The following is a 14874-nucleotide window of genomic DNA, read 5'->3' as shown; positions in this document are numbered from 1 at the left end:
TCATGCATTCTACAGTATTTATATCAGCCTTGGGTGCTTTGTATGGTTGAAACAATGCTGTTGCCAATGGCCTTGGGGACGCCCAATCATGTTCTACTGCCACATGTGGCTGGAATAGGGCGGGGTGAAGCCAATAGTGCAGGAACCTTGCGTGAGCACATAAAGGGTATAATTGTAAGGCGGGTGCACTGAGACAGCTGCGTGTGAGGGGCAACATTAGAAGGTTGTATATTACTCTAGGCTGTCGGCCGCTACATATGAGCATGATCAAGTTGGATCGCAGTCGCTTAATTAACAGTGCTGTAAGTGGCATAGGAATGTTAACAAAGAGATATAAGAATTTTGGAAGCAAGAACTTTTTGCGATTTCTATTAGTCCGGCAAGAGATAATGGTAGTTTGTTCCATATCGTGATGTGTGATTCTAGCCAATCTACTGCACACCCATAATTTACCTTCAAGAGCTCCTCCACATCCCTATGCAGCCAGACACCCAAATATTTGGTTGGTAGGTTTGCCCATTTTAATGGGTATTTTGTCTGGCATGGCCCGGATGCGTCCATGAGCGGGAAAAGTATTGACTTCCTTCAATTAATTTGCGACGGTTGTGTGACATGGCATGCCCTGGAATGAATCCCAACTTGTCTGGCCTGATGATTAGGGGCAGGTGTGGCAGCAAGCGGTGCACCAAGACTTTCACGTATATTTTATTATCTATATTTATCAAGGACAAGGGGCGATAGGAATCACAGAGTTCTGGTGGCGTGTCCGGTTTTAGTATAGTTACAATAATAGCTTCTCTGAGGAATGGAGGAAGCTGCTCTGATGTCAACGATTCATGGTGCATCTCTATTAAATGTGAGATAAGCATGTCTAGGTATTCTTTATAGAATGTGGGTGTGAGTCCATCCGAGCCAGGAGCTGTTCCAGCTGGCAGAGCAGCTATAACCTAAGCAATCTCCTCCGGTGTTATCAGAGGATCAAGAAATTATCTGTGCCCTGATTCCAGCCAGAGCAGTTGGCGGATGTTAAAATATTCTGATAGGCACTTTTGGTCTCCTATCAGCCCAGCAGTGTAAAGCTGAGCATAGAAAGAGGACAGGACTAGTTGAGAATTACTATCCATTAGTCCGGTCACCTAGATGGAGTCATGAGGCCTGTGCAGTAGTCCCGCCAGAGTTCTACTAGGGTGGTCCCCTTCACTTTACCGTCACACCTATGTCTCTTTCCCAAAATATTTCACCTCCCTGTCCGCTTCTTCACAGTATTGCGATGTCCTTATCCCTAATGACAGCCAGTATGGCTGGAATGGGATCGGCAGTATGTACCTGTTCCAAGTTGTGGATTTTGGACTCCAACCTGCTCAAGGATCCTCTAATCACCTTCAATACCGTGGATTGTTTGGAAATACAAGTCCTGCCTGTCACCACTTTGAACGCCTCCCATAAAGTAGATGACAACTCAATCGGGCGGACATTGTGGTCAAAGTAGTCTGTAATGGTAAATTAGTTTTCTTTCTTACACGCTGCATCTTGTAATGCATGTGGGGGTAGTCTACACGAGCATGCCAGCGGAAGGATTGTGGGATCGTCATGACCAGTCGTCCCAGGTGCATGGTCCGAGAGCGTAGGCGGAAGGTGTTCCACCGCAGTGGTCCTTAGTGTATCTAAATTAGATTATTGCAACGGTCTCTATATGAATATCCAAGCTCAACATCTAAAAAAACTGCTGATGGATTAAAATGCAGCTTCCAGAGTATTACTAGGTTTACTCAAATTCCAATCCAATTAAAAAGAAATTCATAAACTATATTGGCTTCCAGTAAGAAACCGTATAAAATTTAAGGCTCTCTGCATTGCCTATAAAGCCTTGAATAATTCCGACCCTAACTACTTTAAGAATCTCTTCAAACGGCACCAGCCCACCAGACTCTTACGCTTTACTGGGGCAAAGCTAAATGTTACACAAAGAATCCTGATAATAGTGGAAGAAGTCTGATCACGAGTACATCTAAGCTGTAGAACACTCTCTCCCCTCACATTAGATCTTTCTCTTTGCGGATCTCCTTTAGGAAGGAGCTCAAAACTTGGCTGATTTATAACTAATATCTTCCACCAGTTTGTGTTTCCTCTTAGCTTCAGCACCAAGACACCTCAGGGTCTATGAGCACTCAATAAAATGTATTACCATAACAAGGCCTCTTTCCTTATTTTCCTTTTGCACTTAATCATTTCCAGTCTGAATGTGTCCTGGCTGCGAACATGCAGAGAATAGAGGTGTGTGACATTCACGTAATTTGCTTTCACATAATAATGACAAAATTACACATAATTACACAAAAAGCAAATCTGTCATTTCACGCTATGTTTTAGTTTGAAATGTGGTCTTGTGTCATTTTTTGACTCAAAGACACAATTAACAAAAGCACCATGAAAAGCAGCGGCTCTTGTTCTGTTGTTCTGGTGTGTTTGTGTTTGTGTTTCGAAGGGATATTTCAGCCAATGGCATGATAAATGATGTGGGGACCCTGTGTGGTCTCTCCCTCAAGTCCAAGTCCAAGTAAAGTTCCATCACTTGGAGTGCCGTTTGGATTTGGGTATACAGGGATGTGACATCCAATGTCACCATTATCTGTATGTCATCATCAAATGTTATACCCTCCACTTTTGTGATGAAGTCTGTTGTATCTCTGAGATAAGATTTAACACTGGGCAAGAATGGTTTAAGAAAAAAATCGATGTATTTAGAGACTGGCTCCAAAACAGAGTCACAGCCTGAAACTATCGGTCTACCTGGGGGCGTTTGGCTATTTTTATGTATTTTCGGTAGAAAATATAATACCGGAATTCTTGGTTGTTTTTTATTCAAAAATTGGAATTCTTTTGGACCCAGGAATCCTTCATCTAAACCATTTTTCCTTATCTGCATTTGATGGATTCAATGTTTGACTATTATGAGTTTATTTATAATTGTATGTCACAACACATTTTTCACGTTGTTCACTTTCATTGTGTAAATATCAATGTGGTATTTCGTGTAGTTTATTATGTGTTCTTTTTGTGATCAAAGATATTAATTTAAAAAATAAAATAAATAAAAGGCATAAATCATTGCTTGGATAAACGTATTAATTTTCGTTTATCTTACTTCATACGAATAAGTGTTGAAGTCACCAGAGGCATAGGTAAAAAAAATTCTTATATAGTATAACTAGCCCTACCTACCCTCTAATCCTTTGGGCTAAACCCCTCCTTTTTTGACAACAGTAAAATAAAGAGGCAGGGGGTTTCTTTATTTGTTGTCAGGAGGCAATGTCAATGGTTTGTCATTTGTCTGTCTCCATGCTGCCGCATGATTTAAAGTTTGGTTGAGCAGGAAATAGTTGGAGATGATGTGGCTTTTGAAGTTGTGCACAGACTGCTCTTTCCATAATCTCACTAATGAAAGATAGATGAGTGATGAGCCAGAAGTGGGATATGTTGTCAGGGTATAGAGTTTTTTTTTCTGGAATTGGAGGATCTGGCCTGTCTTGAGATCTTCAGGAAAGAACCTGGTGTGACAGAGGCATTGATGAGGGTAAGTATGGGGTAAGAAAGCTCCTCCAAAGAGGGCTTTATGAAGGTAAGTTATCCTCTCCGTAGTTGGTGGCTTTGAAGAAATGTGGAATTTCTGCAATGTTTTGAAATACAGGGGTTTGAGGGTGATCATTGTTATACTCAGTGTGGTGGGGTGGGTGTTGAAGAAGAATCATACTTGATATTGTCATTGATGACATTTCACTTGTCTGTGGAGCATGGGATAGAAGGAGGAAGTTGAGGGTTCATGCAGCTTCTCATTGTTTTGATAAGGGCTCTGCTTCTGTTGGCAGCTTCATTTAAGGTGCTATTTAGGGGTGGGAGGAACTTGCGTAGTTTCACTCCATGGAATTCGACGAAGTTACAGAAAAACTCAGCGAAATCGCACTAATGGGTGGCAAAAGCTTGCGGACGATCGACTTGCTTTTGCTGCCACTCGATAGAAAATATACTTGAGCAGCATTAAATCTACTCGAACAGCTGCCCTCTGATCGAGACCGCTCATGAACACCAGCGAAAGCCTGCGTTAGAAAATCGCGCTAGGGGAAGACGAATCTCGCTTGACAGCTTACATATTCGTGAGCCTCACTGGCGAACATTTTCATCTCACAGCAATTGGCAGAATTTTGCAGGAATCTGCGTTAACAAGGAAGATGTAGTGGCCAAAATTTCCACCAATTCCGTGGGTGGAAAGGAACATTGCACTCACCCCTAGTGCTGATATAGTACTTATCTTTGCTATGCATGGATGAACTTTAGTACCATAAGCTAATAATGGGAGGTTCATGTGATGAGTTGTCTACTTGTTGCACCGAGTGGCTTTAGAAGTATGAGCTAAAAACTAGGGGTGGGCGTCGCTTCAGAGTTTTACTCAATGGCATTCCATGGAGTTACATAGAAGCTGCGAGATTCCATAGAGTTCTGCCCACCCCTAATTCAAAATACTGCAGCTTAACCAGCTCAGGGAAATCGAAGGTAAAGAATGTGCACCTGTTGCCAGTTTCTAAAGTGGGAAAGCCAGGATGGGGATGACAGTCTCCTGGTTGAAGGAATGCCAATGTACCTATTACAGATCCCACTGAGGTAGCGAAGACATGGAAGCCCACCCCAGCCCCGCCAAGCGAATTTATTGTAACATTTGGTATGAATAAAAAGCAAAAGGATTAAGGATATTCTTACGGACATCAAAACCCCTCTAAAACATTAACCAAGAACATATGCGGGGAAGGTACAACACAACACATTTTTAAATGTACCTCCATCAATCGCTCAATGTTTTTTAAAAGTTTCCCGAAACATGTCGACTGCTTTCGATTATCAAAAGAGTGCATGCTGGGAGTTGTAGTCTGAGTTTACTCATTTTATAATTATCTGGAATAGGAAATCTTGAGACAGGAATCTTGTCTGCCATCAACATGAACTGTAAGGCACCACTAGGTGTTGTTTGCCATTTTAGTTCAATCAGAAGTTCTTAGTGTTGACACGAGATGATGCCCCCACCTGCAGAGTTTAGAGAGACACCCCCCAGGCCATATCTGCCTGTTACCTGGAGACAGTCTAGCTCCCGGTTGCTGAAGCTGAAGATGTGTTTTTGTTCATAGTTTCCCATGAAGATATTGGCGTACGTTGGGGCGGCACAATTTCCCATTGAAGTACCAGTCTTTTGTCTTTTGTAAATACCAGTCAGTCTTCCATCTAAAGTAACTGTGTTGTAGAGTAAATACCAGCAATTCCATAAGAAAGATTTGGAGATCTTGGCTGTATTCGGTTTGTAAGAGAGCTTGTTCTGTGGATTCTCTGCCTAGTTGATGCGGTATGGCTGTATAGAGAGATTTAACATATACTGTGCACATTGTCATCGGTTCCTTAATGTCTTTGGTGATGTTATGAAATTTGATTAGAAAGTCTGTAGTGTCTTTGATATAAGTAGGTAATTTGACAACACTTGGTTGTAGGTATTTATCCAAGAATTTCCCCACTGGTTCGTGAAGACTGTTTCTTGTGGACACTCTTAGACATTCCCCAGACGAAGACTACAAAGCCGAAATGCATCGGGATTTGTTAGACCGTGGAACTTGTTACATTAATGCAACACAGAAATGAAGATGTAATTTCGTGATCAAATAAACAAATGTTTAAAAAACCAAACACTCACGCAACTTTATTGAAAATTTGAATAAAGGAACAAACATTGAAAAACCAGTGCCCAGGGGACACACCCTAATTCCCAAGGGTTTGCTACCAACAAGATTTATTCAAAAGCACTCCTTGTTCAGAGAAGTGACACCCAGGAGCACGGAACAACGTAAATACTCGCAAAACTTCTTAAACAATAAACACAGATGTGCACGTACTACAAGAATTATATATATTTACCCACTCTAAACCTTAGCACGGAGCACGCATCAAGAACGATGGCTTATGAGCAAATATCAAACTTAATGGACATCAGAGCGGATACGTTTGCCTTCACAGAGGATGCAGCCAACAAGATCTACGCTCTAATACAGGAAGATTCCACAGAGTTTACATCAAAGAGAACGAAGGAACAAAATATACGTCAACTACTTTATCTATCGAAAAAGGCAATCAACCAGAAATTACACGCAAGCACCATGATTAAATATCACAAGGCTCAAAGAATTCCTAGGGGACTGAGAATCCCCCTAAAACCTCCACTATGCAAACAATTCAAGGACCGCTGGTTCGCGATACTGAACAAATGCTCTCTAGACTTGATCCTCTTAATTACAAAAAGGCACCACCTTCGTTCCCACAACACATACTAACAGCTTGGAAATAGAAATAAGTTTTTTCAAGTTTATGAGAAAATTACGTCTAAGACATTATTTTGAAAATGTCGTAGAACTTCCAGTTGCAACTGAGGAAGACCCCCTAAGAGGATTGAAAACGAAAAGCTCCTATATGGCACCTATCAGCCACAAAAGCTTAGACACGTTTGAATCATTAGTAAAACAAGACCTCCAGAGATTTAACTTTCAGAAAAGACAAAAACCCAAGAACCTCACACAAAAAGAATGGGGGATTTTGAAATCATTATCCAACAGAACAAGCATTACGTGTCAAAAAGCAGACAAGGGGGGAGCATTGGTAATCCTCAACACCAGCTACTACGAAGAGCAAGTCGAAGCCCATCTATCAGACGAAGACACCTACATGAAGTTGGACTCCAATCCAACTGAACAAATTCTAGAAGTCTTAAAAAACACCGTCCAGAAAGCAACAGACATGGGAACCATCAATGAAAAAATAAAGAAATATTTGCTTCAAACTAACCCCAAAAGTCCGACCATATATATGGTCCCTAAGATACATAAACACCTGACCAAACCACCTTTTCGACCAATTGTGTCCACAAGAAACAGTCTTCACGAACCAGTGGAGAAATTCTTGGATAAATACCTACAACCAAGTGTTGTCAAATTACCCACTTATATCAAAGACACTACAGACTTTCTAATCAAATTTCATAACATCACCAAAGACATTAAGGAACCGATGACAATGTGCACAGTAGTTGTTAAATCTCTCTATACATCCATACCGCATCAACTAGGCATAGAAGCCACAGAACAAGCTCTCTTACAAACCGAATACAGCCAAGATCTCCAAATTTTTCTTATGGAATTGCTGGTATTTACTCTACAACACAGTTACTTTAGATGGAAGACTGACTGGTATTTACAAAAGACTGGTACTTAAATGGGAAATTGTGCCGCCCCAACGTACGCCAATATCTTCATGGGAAACTATGAACAAAAACACATCTTAACGAACGCAGAATGGCAAACTCATCTGAAAATGTTTGTACGTTTCATAGATGATATATTCATCCTATGGAAAGAACCTACAACTACACTCATGAAATTGTTAAAAGAATTGAATCAGATAGATCAAAGGCTACAATTTACTTTTCAGATCCAAGAACACAACATCCATTTTTTGGACGTCAAAATCACACAGAACAGAGATGATTTTCAAACAGATCTTTACAGGAAAACTACCGATAAAAACAACACGCTATCATATGACAGCTTCCACCTCAACACTATGAAAAACCACATGCCCTTCACCCAGATTTTAAGGGTAAAAAGTATAGTATCAGACCCAGATATCAGGACAACACGCGTAAATGAAATGTTGAACCGCTTCATTGCGAGAGGATACCCAGAACATATCCTGCATCAAGCAGAAATCAGAAGCAACAGCACCAATAGGATCACAGCATTGACACCCAGAGAAAAATCCACACATAATCGAATGACTTTGGTGTCTAAATACTCCACAATGAGCAAAAGCTTCAAAAACATCATCAGAAAACATTGGTCCATACTAAAAGTGGAACCAGACTTCAACAACCTCTTCGAAAATGAACCCATCTTCGCATATACCAGAGCAAAAGACCTAGGAGAGATCATAAAAAACCCTACTAATCAAGATTCACACATTCATTACAAAGGAACAATAGCATGCTGGAACTGCAACAATTGTAACAACGTCACACCAGGCGCATATATAACCCATCCCATGAAGGGACACACCATCAAACTGAAAGTTACAGCTACATGTGATACCACCAACACCATATATTCACTGAAATGCCCATGTGGAAAAATCTACGTGGGACAGACAAACAGAAAAATTAAAATACGTATAAATTAGCATAAAAGCAATATAAGAACCAAGAACGCAAAATCCACAGTGGCAAATCATTTCTGCGAGGCTGGTCACAATGTCAGTCAGCTCAAATTCAATGTCCTGGAAATTGTCACCAAGTCTGAAGGTAAAGACAATCACAAAACTTTATTACAACGAGAAAACTATTGGATACGTACACTGAACTCAATAAAACCACACGGAATGAATGACCGAATGGAATTCACGTGTTATCTCTGATCGATTTGCCTTTTTCAAACAACACGTTTATCTGTTATTTATGGCACGTTTAAGTAACCATGGTATATGTTTAAACTAACACAGTCTGTTTACACTGTTCATGATCTATAACCCAGTCCCATTTCTATCTCTACACACACTCGCACGTTTAACACGGCATGTCCGTCACGACGTCTTCACGCTCCAGGAAGCATTGAGCCCGTTTGTACACCGAACGCGCCAGGAACCTTCAATCACCGTCCACGAACATAGTAAGTAACAACACGATTCAGGACTGCTTTTCAGCCTGCTTTTATAGTTTAGATACACCTCGGCACGTTAAGGGATTTTGATTATTTTCACTAGCATGCTAAATCCACAGAGTATAAATAACTTTAAAACACGAGTCAGTTAACCCACACTAACCGACCGTTCACACCACCACAAGCAACAATGGGGTACGAGATTCCTCTTTCTTTTTGTTTAAGCTTTCTTTTCACTCAGATTAAATCACGATAAAACAGGGTTTCATATTACTATAATCAACCACGAAGGATGCACGTTTTCACCCAAATAATGAACCGACAAGCACATTAGAAAACGTTACGACTCTTTTACGATACACACGCACAATTATTGCTAACTACTAACCAGACATTCGAAAAATGAAATAAGTCGCTCATGTTATCGACATCACCCTGTAACATAGGCGTTATCATGCTTAGTATACACATTGTTTCTTTACTCTTAGACATTCCCCAGACGAAGGCTACAAAGCCGAAATGCATCGGGATTTGTTAGACCGTGGAACTTGTTACATTAATGCATCACAGAAATGAAGATGTAATTTCGTGATCAAATAAACAAATGTTTAAAAAACCAAACACTCACGCAACTTTATTGAAAATTTGAATAAAGGAACAAACATTGAAAAACCAGTGCCCAGGGGACACACCCTAATTCCCAAGGGTTTGCTACCAACAAGATTTATTCAAAAGCACTCCTTGTTCAGAGAAGTGACACCCAGGAGCACGGAACAACGTAAATACTCGCAAAACTTCTTAAACAATAAACACAGATGTGCACGTACTACAAGAATTATATATATTTACCCACTCTGAACCTTAGCACGGAGCACGCATCAAGAACGATGGCTTATGAGCAAATATCAAACTTAATGGACATCAGAGCGGATAAGTTCGCCTTCACAGAGGATGCAGCCAACAAGATCTACGCTCTAATACAGGAAGATTCCACAGAGTTTACATCAAAGAGAACGAAGGAACAAAATATACGTCAACTACTTTATCTTTCGAAAAAGGCAATCAACCAGAAATTACACGCAAGCACCATGATTAAATATCACAAGGCTCAAAGAATTCCTAGGGGACTGAGAATCCCCCTAAAACCTCCACTATGCAAAAACATTCAACAATTCAAGGACCGCTGGTTCGCGATACTGAACAAATGCTCTCTAGACTTGATCCTCTTAATTATAGAAGAACTATCTAACATACTAGAAGAACTCACGAAAGAAATAGAAACAGGAAAAAGTGAACTACAAACAACTTTACCCACTGAAGATTGGAATAAAGTATTGGAAGACATTAATACTCAGCTATCAAAACACACACAAGAAATCAATGAAAGAAAAATACGAAAATATAGAAGAGATACTTTAGATTATAAGCTAGGAGAAGTCTATACATGGGCGGACATATACGCCAAACGAAAACAAAATAAACCGTACAACCTCAATACAGATACATCGTCTTCAGAAAGTGACATAGCAAACCAACCAAAAAGAACAACGGAACAGACCACCTCAGCAACCACATCAAGTGAAACACCCGCATCCGTCTCTTTTTTAGAGGCAGGTACCACCGACGGGGAAGACCCAGGAGGAGTAAAAGAACTAGAACAAACCAAAGAATTACCCCAAACACGAATGATGACTACCAAACAGAACAAACAAAGGAAGGGGGGTCCAAAGACTACTTAGTAATTAACATCTCAGATTATCAATTGACCACAGTTGAATCTAAAGTATTACAAAAAGGCACCACCTTCGTTCCCACAGCACATACTAACAGCTTGGAAATAGAAATAAATTTTTTCAAGTTTATGAGAAAATTACGTCTAAGACATTATTTTGAAAATGTCGTAGAACTTCCAGTTGCAACTGAGGAAGACCCCCTAAGAGGATTGAAAACTAAAAGCTCCTAAATGGCACCTATCAGCCACAAAAGCTTAGACACGTTTGAATCATTAGTAAAACAAGACCTCCAGTGATTTAACTTTCAGAAAAGACAAAAACCCAAGAACTTCACACAAAAAGAATGGGGGATTTTGAAATCATTAGCCAACAGAACAAGCATTACGTGTCAAAAAGCAGACAAGGGGGGAACATTGGTAATCCTCAACACCAGCTACTACAAAGAGCAAGTCGAAGCCCATCTATCAGACGAAGACACCTACATGAAGTTGGACTCCAATCCAACTGAACAAATTCTAGAAGTCTTAAAAAACACCGTCCAGAAAGCAACAGGCATGGGAACCATCAATGAAAAAATAAAGAAATATTTGGTTCAAACTAACCCCAAAAGTCCGACCATATATATGGTCCCTAAGATACATAAACACCTGACCAAACCACCTTTTCAACCAATTGTGTCCACAAGAAACAGTCTTCACGAACCAGTGGGGAAATTCTTGGATAAATACCTACAACCAAGTGTTGTCAAATTACCTACTTATATCAAAGACACTACAGACTTTCGAATCAAATTTCATAACATCACCAAAGACATTAAGGAACTGATGACAATGTCCACAGTAGATGTTAAATCTCTCTATACATCCATACCGCATCAACTAGGCATAGAAGCCACAGAACAAGCTCTCTTACAAACTGAATACAGCCAAGATCTCCAAATCTTTCTTATGGAATTGCTGGTATTTACTCTACAACACAGTTACTTTAGATGGAAGACTGACTGGTATTTACAAAAGACTGGTACTTCAATGGGAAATTGTGCCGCCCCAACGTACGCCAATATCTTCATGGGAAACTATGAACAAAAACACATCTTAACGAACGCAGAATGGCAAACTCATCTGAAAATGTTTGTACGTTTCATAGGTGATATATTCATCCTATGGAAAGGACCTACAACTACACTCATGAAATTGTTAAAAGAATTGAATCAGATAGATCAAAGGCTACAATTTACTTTTCAGATCCAAGAACACAACATCCATTTTTTGGACGTCAAAATCACACAGAACAGAGATGGTTTTCAAACAGATCTTTACAGGAAAACTACCGATAAAAACAACACGCTATCATATGACAGCTTCCACCTCAACACTATGAAAAACCACATGCCCTTCACCCAGATTTTAAGGGTAAAAAGAATAGTATCAGACCCAGATATCAGGACAACACGCGTAAATGAAATGTTGAACCGCTTCAGAGCGAGAGGATACCCAGAACATATCCTGCATCAAGCAGAAATCAGAAGCAACAGCATCAATAGGATCACAGCATTGACACCCAGAGAAAAATCCACACATAATCGAATGACTTTGGTGTCTAAATACTCCACAATGAGCAAAAGCTTCAAAAACATCATCAGAAAACATTGGTCCATACTAAAACTGGAACCCGACTTCAACAACCTCTTCGAAAATGAACCCATCTTCGCATATACCAGAGCAAAAAACCTAGGAGAGATCATAAAAAACCCTACTAATCAAGATTCACACATTCATTACAAAGGAACAATAGCATGCTGGAACTGCAACAATTGTAACAACGTCACACCAGGCGCATAAATTACCCATCCCATGAAGGGACACACCATCAAACTGAAAGTTACAGCTACATGTGATACCACCAACACCATATATTCACTGAAATGCCCATGTGGAAAAATCTACGTGGGACAGACAGAAAGAAAAATTAAAATACGCATAAATGAACATAAAAGCAATATAAGAACGAAGAACGCAAAATCCACAGTGGCAAATCATTTCTGCGAGGCTGGTCACAATGTCAGTCAGCTCAAATTCAATGTCCTGGAAATTGTCACCAAGTCTGAAGGTAAAGACAATCACAAAACTTTATTACAACGAGAAAACTATTGGATACGTACACTGAACTCAATGAAACCACACGGAATGAATGACCGAATGGAATTCACGTGTTATCTCTGATCGATTTGCCTTTTTCAAACAACACGTTTATCTGTTATTTATGGCACGTTTAAGTAACCATGGTATATGTTTAAACTAACACAGTCTGTTTACACTGTTCATGATCTATAACCCAGTCCCATTTCTATCTCTACACACACTTGCACGTTTGACACGGCATGTCCGTCACGACGTCTTCACGCTCCAGGAAGCATTGAGCCCGTTTGTACACCGAACGCACCAGGAACCTTCAATCACCGTCCACGAACATAGTAAGTAACAACACGATTCAGGACTGCTTCTCAGCCTGCTTTTATAGTTTAGATACACCTCGGCACGTTAAGGGATTTTGATTATTTTCACTAGCATGCTAAATCCACAGAGTATAAATAACTTTAAAACACGAGTCAGTTAACCCACACTAACCGACCGTTCACACCACCACAAGCAACAATGGGATACGAGATTCCTCTTTCTTTTTCTTTAAGCTTTCTTTTCACTCAGATTAAATCACGATAAAACAGGGTTTCATATTACTATAATCAACCACGAAGGATGCACGTTTTCACCCGAATAATGAACCGACAAGCACATTAGAAAACGTTACGACTCTTTTACGATACACACGCACAATTATTGCTAACTACTAACCAGACATTCGAAAAATGAAATAAGTCGCTCATGTTATCGACATCACCCTGTAACATAGGCGTTGTCATGCTTAGTATACACATTGTTTCTTTACTCTTAGACATTCCCCAGACGAAGGCTACAAAGCCGAAATGCATCAGGATTTGTTAGACCGTGGAACTTGTTACATTAATGCATCACAGAAATGAAGATGTAATTTCGTGATCAAATAAACAAATGTTTAAAAAACCAAACACTCACGCAACTTTATTGAAAATTTGAATAAAGGAACAAACATTGAAAAACCAGTGCCCAGGGGACACACCCTAATTCCCAAGGGTTTGCTACCAACAAGATTTATTCAAAAGCACTCCTTGTTCAGAGAAGTGACACCCAGGAGCACGGAACAACGTAAATACTCGCAAAACTTCTTAAACAATAAACACAGATGTGCACGTACTACAACAATTATATATATTTACCCACTTTGAACCTTAGCACGTAGCACGCATCAAGAACGATGGCTTATGAGCAAATATCAAACTTAACGGACATCAGAGCGGATACGTTCGCCTTCACAGAGGATGCAGCCAACAAGATCTACGCTCTAATACAGGAAGATTCCACAGAGTTTACATCAAAGAGAACGAAGGAACAAAATATACGTCAACTACTTGATCTTTCGAAAAAGGCAATCAACCAGAAATTACACGCAAGCACCATGATTAAATATCACAAGGCTCAAAGAATTCCTAGGGGACTGAGAATCCCCCTAAAACCTTCACTATGCAAAAACATTCAACAATTCAAGGACCGCTGGTTCGCGATACTGAACAAATGCTCTCTAGACTTGATCCTCTTAATTATAGAAGAACTATCTAACATACTAGAAGAACTCACGAAAGAAATAGAAACAGTAAAAAGTGAACTACAAACAACTTTACCCACTGAAGATTGGAATAAAGTATTGGAAGACATTAATACTCAGCTATCAAAACACACACAAGAAATCAACGAAAGAAAAATACGAAAATATAGAAGAGATACTTTAGATTATAAGCTAGGAGAAGTCTATACATGGGCGGACATATACGCCAAACGAAGACAAAATAAACCGTACAACCTCAATACAGATACATCGTCTTCAGAAAGTGACATAGCAAACCAACCAAAAAGAACAACGGAACAGACCACCTCAGCAACCACATCAAGTGAAACACCCGCATCCGTCTCTTTTTTAGAGGCAGGTACCACCGACGGGGAAGACCCAGGAGGAGTAAAAGAACTAGAAGAAACCAAAGAATTACCCCAAACACGAATGATGACTACCAAACAGAACAAACAAAGGAAGGGGGGTCCAAAGACGACTTAGTAATTAACATCTCAGATTATCAATTGACCAAAGTTGAATCTAAAGTATTACAAAAAGGCACCACCTTCGTTCCCACAACACATACGAACAGCTTGGAAATAGAAATAAGTTTTTTCAAGTTTATGAGAAAATTACGTCTAAGACATTATTTTGAAAATGTCGTAGAACTTCCAGTTGCAACTGAGGATGACCCCCTAAGAGGATTG

Source organism: Triturus cristatus, chromosome 3_2, assembly GCF_964204655.1.
Source record: "Triturus cristatus chromosome 3_2, aTriCri1.1, whole genome shotgun sequence".
NCBI classification, from domain to species: Eukaryota; Metazoa; Chordata; class Amphibia; order Caudata; family Salamandridae; genus Triturus; species Triturus cristatus.
This window is presented reverse-complemented; position numbering follows the sequence as displayed.